The sequence below is a fragment of the Gekko japonicus genome, unplaced genomic scaffold, assembly GCF_001447785.1.
Source record: "Gekko japonicus isolate JY-2015 unplaced genomic scaffold, Gekko_japonicus_V1.1 scaffold2476, whole genome shotgun sequence".
Classification (NCBI taxonomy): Eukaryota; Metazoa; Chordata; class Lepidosauria; order Squamata; family Gekkonidae; genus Gekko; species Gekko japonicus.
This window is the reverse complement of record NW_015168119.1, coordinates 37392-43776: the sequence shown is the minus strand read 5'-3', so window position 1 is coordinate 43776 and position 6385 is coordinate 37392. Positions and strand designations below refer to the sequence as shown.

Below are 6385 nucleotides of genomic sequence, written 5' to 3'. Positions count from 1 at the left end.
CCGCTGCCGGGAGCTGGACTGCCCCTCATGGAAACCTCATCCCACCCTCATCCTTCAGCACATCCCCCCCCCCCAAGCACGTGCACCTTCTTCTGTCCATCTCACCCCACGTGGGCACCTGTCAGTCCTGCCTGCAGACGAGCTCCTGCACCCACCACACACCATACCGGCTAGCATATCCTTTGCCCCCTCGCTTTGGGGGTGCGGCTGCGCACCCGCGAGGTCGCCCTCGCCGAGAAAAGCCTCCCCGCCCCCTTACCTGCCTTCCTCGCCACCAACTGAGTCTCCCCCAGCCGAGGGCGAAGAGAGGCGCGCACTGAGGATGCTCCCACTCCTTCCCCCCCTTCCAAACGGAGGCCCCTCCCACAAGCCCGGCGCTCAAGGGAGCCTCCGCCTGAATCGGATTCGCTCCTCACCCTGGCCCCGTCCCCCCGCTACCCCTGTCTGTCAACGGGAAACCCCCCCCCCCCCCCCCCGGGCGCTATCAAGCGCCCTCGCGACCGACCTGACCCCTCTCGCTCTCTTCCACTTGCTCGCTCTCTTCTCTGCCTAGCCAATCCAAGACACTGGCCCCGCCCTCGTTTTTACATACAGGGTCCGACTTCGGCTCCTGAGAAACGTCACGCGGAGCTACGCCCACACTCAGTGAGCCTCTCCCCCCCCCCGCTTCAGCTAGTAAGCGGTGGGCATGCGCGTCTGCTGTAAAGCTGTATGCTCTGCGGGGCTTTTCTCACCTGCTCCGACTGGCTCTTTTAGTTCCATTGGAGTGGGACGTGGGGGGATGCTTAGGTGGGGAAGTCACTGAAGGTTGTCCACAAGGTCAGGGTGAGAAACGCAGAATCAACCTGCAAATAAATAAATGTTGTAAAGGGGGGGGGGAGCTATAACCGTTTGCTTGAATAACTTCTTTAGAAAGCAGGTGTGGAGTTCCCCTGCCCTCTCAGCAAGGCTTTTACTAAGTGGCAGCCAGAAAGCAATAGAAGGCCTTTTTAAAAAAAGTTCTGTGTCTTGTTTTATGTAGCTTTGGATTTGGGCATGAATGTTTATACATGTTTTAAGAACATAAGAAGAGCCCTGCTGGATCAGACTAGTGGTCCGTCTAGTCCAGTATCTTGTCTCACACACAGTGGTCAACCAGTTCCTCTGCACAGCCAACAACAGGGCATAAAGGCCGAGGCCTTCCCCGGATGTTGCCTTTTGGCCTCCGAATGTGGAGTTTCCCCTCAGTCAATACGGCTAGTAGCCACTGATAGACTTATCCTCCATGAATCTATGGAATCCCCTTTAAAGTTGTTCATTCCTGTGGCCATCACTACATCCTCTGGCAGCGAATTCCACATTTCAATCACTCTCTGTGTAAAGTAGTATTGCCTTTTGTCCTTCCTGAACCTACTGCCCATCAGTTTCATTGGATGCCCTCAAGTTCTAGTATTTTGGGAGAGGGAGAAAAATTTGTCAAATCTCTCCACCCCATGCATAATTTTATAAAGCTCTAACATGTCCCCCATAGCCTCTTTTCTAAACTGAAAAGCCCAACTCTTCAACCTTTCCTCATAGGAAAGGTGCTCCAACCCCCTAATCATCTCAACTGACTTCCTCTGTATTTTTCCCAGCTCTGCAATATCCTTTTTGAGATACGGTGACCAGAACTGTACACAGTATTCCAAATTAGACCCCACCATACAGGGGCATTACAATATCAGCCATTTTATTCTGAATTCCTTTCCTAACAATCCCTAACACATTTTCCTTTTTCACCGCTGCAGCACACTGGGTTGACATATCCATTGAGCTATCCACTAGGATCCCAAGATCTTTTTTCCCTCTCATTCTCAGCAGGTTCAGACCCCATTAGCCTATACTTGAAGTTGGGATTTTTTGTCCAACTGTGCATCACTTTACAATGTAAGTTGATGGATAAATACCCACAGCTTTATATCTAGTCTGAGAGTCACTGTATGACTCTGCTTTGTATGGGGTACTAATAGTAGCCTAGGGTAAAAGTAGACTTTATGTAGGAGATCTGTGATTAGGATAATTACTACTACGAATTTTTTAAGGCCTGACTTAAGCATGATGCTGGGAAGGCAAAAGATTTTTTTGTACATTCTTGCACATGGCCAGCATCTTGCTTGAACTGAGCTGCCCAGAGGACCCCCCTCCAACTGGCATGCAGGACTGATTTGGATTTAGGGTTGCCAAAACCCAGGTGTGGCCTGGAGCTCTCCCCAAATTACAACTGATCTCAAGTCTACAAGGAACAGCTCCCCTAGAGAAAATGGCTGATTTGGGGAATGAGCTGTATGTTGTTATAGCCTACTGAGATCCCTCCCCAAATCCCACCCTCCCCAGTTTCCACCCTCAAATATCCAGGAATTTCCCAACCTGGAGCTGGCAACCTTATTTGGATTGGTAGTGCAGCAGGAAAATGGTGTACAAAGAAGAACTAACCCCTCCCTCCATACTGTAGTCCCAAGCCAAATCTTACCAGTGTGACTTTTCATGTGCTGAATCCCCAAAAATCACTGCAGTGTGTAATGGAACATATTGAAGGATTCAGGTCCTTCTCTGGCTATAAAATTAACAGAAAGAAAACTAAAATAATACTGAGGAAGAAAACGATATTTTAAGGAACACAAAATGTATAGTTGCCACCAATCCTATTAAATATTTGGTAATAAATGTGACTGGACAAAATGGCAACCTTTTTCCAAATGTTTACCAGAAGATCAGGATGTTGATATAAGCAGATTTATCCTGATGGGAAAAATTAAAAATCTCCTGGCTGGGCAGAATTTCTGCGATCAAGATGAATGTATTGTCAAAACTTTTTTTTGTTTGTTTCGAATGTTACTTATACATATAGAAGAAAGAACACTGAAAGAATGTCAGAGTCTGATAAATTTATATGGAATGGCAAGAAACCAAGAGTAAGTTTCAAAGTACTACAAGATGAGAAAAAAGAGAGGAGGGCTAACGGTTTCAAATGTAAAAGTATATTACCGAGTGGTTGGCTTGATGTGGATTGCTGATTAGATTAAAGAGCCAAGATTTAGATGAAGGTTTACATAATTACTTATGGATCAAGAACTCAGCTAAAACTATTATAACACAAGGAAGACCACATAACCAGAGATGGACTGTTGAGAATATGGTTTACACTCAGGAGTCCTCCAAACTCTCCGCTCATATCCCTAGTAGAGGCCTACCACAATAAGAACACCATAAATAAGAATTATTTTTAACATATGGTATCATGATAAATTTTCAGGGAAAATTTTTGTTATGGCAAGATATCAGGGATGAAGGAATAAATATTCAGTGGTTGCTATATCACCAATTAACTTCAAGATTAAAGAAAGTCATGAACACCAAAGGTGGAGCTTTAAGAGAGATGGCAAAGTTTACAGTGGATTTATGTTACTACTACTCCAACTAGAAACAGAAGAAGAACATGTGAAAACATGTATGATTAAATGGATGCAGAATTTTAAAGAACAGATATCTATGCGCTGGTCAAGTTGCCGTGAAGATACAAGTGACATGCGTCCAGACATTTACTAAATTGTACTTTTGGTTCCTGCATAAAGAGTGACTTTGACAAAGAAATTCAAAATGTCTGATCCGGACACATGTCAGTTGTATCTTCATGGCAACTTGACTAGCACTTGATAAAAAGAAAGAAAAAGAAAATATGGACATTTATTTTTCCTTGAAATATTAGCATGATGGTTGTGCCAGAATAATAGTGGTATTTTCTTTTTCTGTGAAGTTTATCATAGCAACCACTTTCAGTATTCAAGTTGTTTATGTGGGAATTGGTATTGTTATTGTAAGGGTTGCTCCAATATATTATACAAACGGTTGTATGTAAGTCATTTCTGGCGTTAACAAGCTAATTAATGTGCTTTTCATTGTTATCTTATAACTTCAAATAACACACAGTGTTTATTTGGTTATATAAACCTAGATGGTGGCTGGAGATCTCCTGCTTTTAAAATTAATCTCCAGACAATAGAGATCAGTTCTGCTAGAGAAAATGCTGCTTTGGAGGTTGGAGTCTATCGCTGTGTACCCTGGTGAGCTCCCTCCCCTCCCCCAAACCCACTCCCAAGCCTCCAGGAATTTCCCAACCCAGAGTTGGCAACCCAAACTGCAATTGAAAGCAGCATAGCCCACTCATGGGTTTCCTGTCTTTTCCACAGCCATCATCTCAGGCTGATTTTTTTTAAGGTTGGAAGAAAGACAAGATCAGGCTAGTAAGTTGCATAGCAAGTTAAAGTTGCCGCATTTGAAAACAGGTTTGTGACTTTTGTGATTGCACAGTTTGGTAAGAAAAACAAGGGTTGCCAATGCCCCCAGAAATAGGCAGGTCGAATACAGCCCCCCCTTAACCCCCGTCCAATCACACTCCACAATCATCCCACCTAGCTTTTGCACTCTCCACACCCCACCTGTGGAATATATGGTTTGTTTATCTATGACAGCAAAGCAAGTACAGTCACTCTCCAAGGTCATCCCTGTGAGGTATTTTTTTTATATATATAAGTTTTATTTAAATTTTTACAAAATATATTCATACATATACTTGTATTTTGTTTATTGATAAATATTGATGTTCCAAACTAAGACCAATACTGTGTCAGAACTATGTTCTTTTCCTTTATCCATTTATAAATCGCCTCCCATATTCTTTTCCTTTATCCATTTATAAATCCCCTCCCATCTTTCTTGAAATATTTTATCAGCTTTTCCTTGTAGAATTACATTCAGTTTGTCCATTTCTGCAATAGCAGTTCTCAAACTCACTCACATTCCTCCCTCAGGAATTTCCCTCCACCCTGAGCTCTGAAACATGACAAACTAGGAACCGAGTTTGACACCTGGTAAGTGCAGCCCTTGAAACTCTCCACCACCTGTAGAAGTAGGGAGCAGGTAACAATATTACCCTGGTTGGGAAACTGTGGGTGGAGGGGTGAAGTAACCTTATAAGTCAACATTTATGCACAACATGGGAGAGAAGTGGGTGGTTCCCTGCCAGTGCTTTTCTATTTCCCCACCCCCACTCCACAATGCAATATATTGTGCATTGCACAGAGCATTGGTTCATGGGAACTTTAGGTCCTATCATAATCTACCTATGATGCTTGCTGGGTGGTCTTGGGCAATTCACTGTCTTTCCTTCTAACATACCTCAGAAACTTATTGTAAGAACAGATGAATTGAGAATTGTGAAATCCTCTGCTAAAATACTATATAAATGATTAATAATAGCACTGGCCACAAAACTGAATCTATCATCTCTGTGTGAATTTTCACTGAAATTTCTTCTGGCTTCTTTGAAGGCATATTACATAACTTGTTTGTACTGGATGTAAATTGGTTTGGAACCCATCCAAGATCACCTATAGGACTTTTGCATTAGACTACTTGACCAGATCTGCTTATAGTGAGCCAGCCCTTTGACACAGAATAGACTACTGAATATACTTGTGGTCTGATGCTGAGAAATGTATCTTCAGTGACTAATTCACAGGCCACCCAAGAGCTCTTTCAGGTCACTGTGGAGGAGGAGGAGGAGGAGGAGGAGATTGAATTTATACCCCGCCCTTCACTACCCAAGGGAGTCTCAGAGCGACTTACAAACTCCTTTCCCTTCCCCTCCCCACAACAGACACCCTATGAGGTAGGTGGGGCTGAGAGAGCTCTGACAGAAACTGCTCTTTTTCTAGAACAGCTCTGAGAGAACTATGGCTTGTCCAAGGTCATCCAGCAGGTGCAAGTGGAGGAATGGGGAATCAAACCCAGTTCTCCCAGATTAGAGTCCACACACTTAACCACTACACCAAACTGTAACCACTACACTGTCATATGGTAACAGTAAAAAAGAAAAAATTAAACAAAATAAAACAGAAAATAATACATATAGTACATAGGTTAAAGATAAAGGTTTCCCTTGCTCAAAAGCTAGTCGTATCTGACTCTAGGGGGTGGTGCTCATCTCCGTTTCCAAGCCGAAGAGCCAGCACTGTCTGAAAACATTTTGATGGTCATGTGGCCGGCATTACTTAACGCCGAGGTGCATGGAACGCTGTTACCTTCCCACCAAAGCGGTACCTATTTATCTACTTGCAATTTCTTGCTTTCGAACTGCTAGGTTGGCAGGAGCTGGGGCCAGAGACGGGAGCTCACTCCGTCACACGGCACTAGGGTCTTAAACTGCCGAACTACAGACCTTTTGGTCTGCGGCTCAGCGTCTTAACCTCTGAGCCACCGAGGCCCCTAGTATAGTATATAAAGGAACCACAAAATTTTGAATCTGAGGATGAAAACCAGAAACTAGAAAAAAAATGTTCACATGTGAAAGTGTCTGCAACAGAATCTA

The 6385-nt window shown here is 43.8% G+C and overlaps 1 protein-coding gene across 8 annotated transcripts in view; it reads right to left on the bottom strand.

The window, feature by feature from the left end:
* The window catches only part of CLIP4 (CAP-Gly domain containing linker protein family member 4), a 74936-nt gene extending 74393 nt beyond the window's left edge, over positions 1 to 543 (bottom strand). For 2 of the 8 annotated variants that reach the window (XM_015414880.1, XM_015414884.1), the window contains exon 1: positions 260 to 379. The gene's annotated coding sequence lies outside the window, so the exon portion shown is untranslated. Of the gene's footprint in view, positions 1 to 259; positions 380 to 505 lie in introns of those variants that run through there. The other 6 variants (XM_015414888.1, XM_015414889.1, XM_015414882.1 and 3 more) reach the window with 5 other exon arrangements.
* Positions 544 to 6385: the final 5842 nt, after the last annotated feature.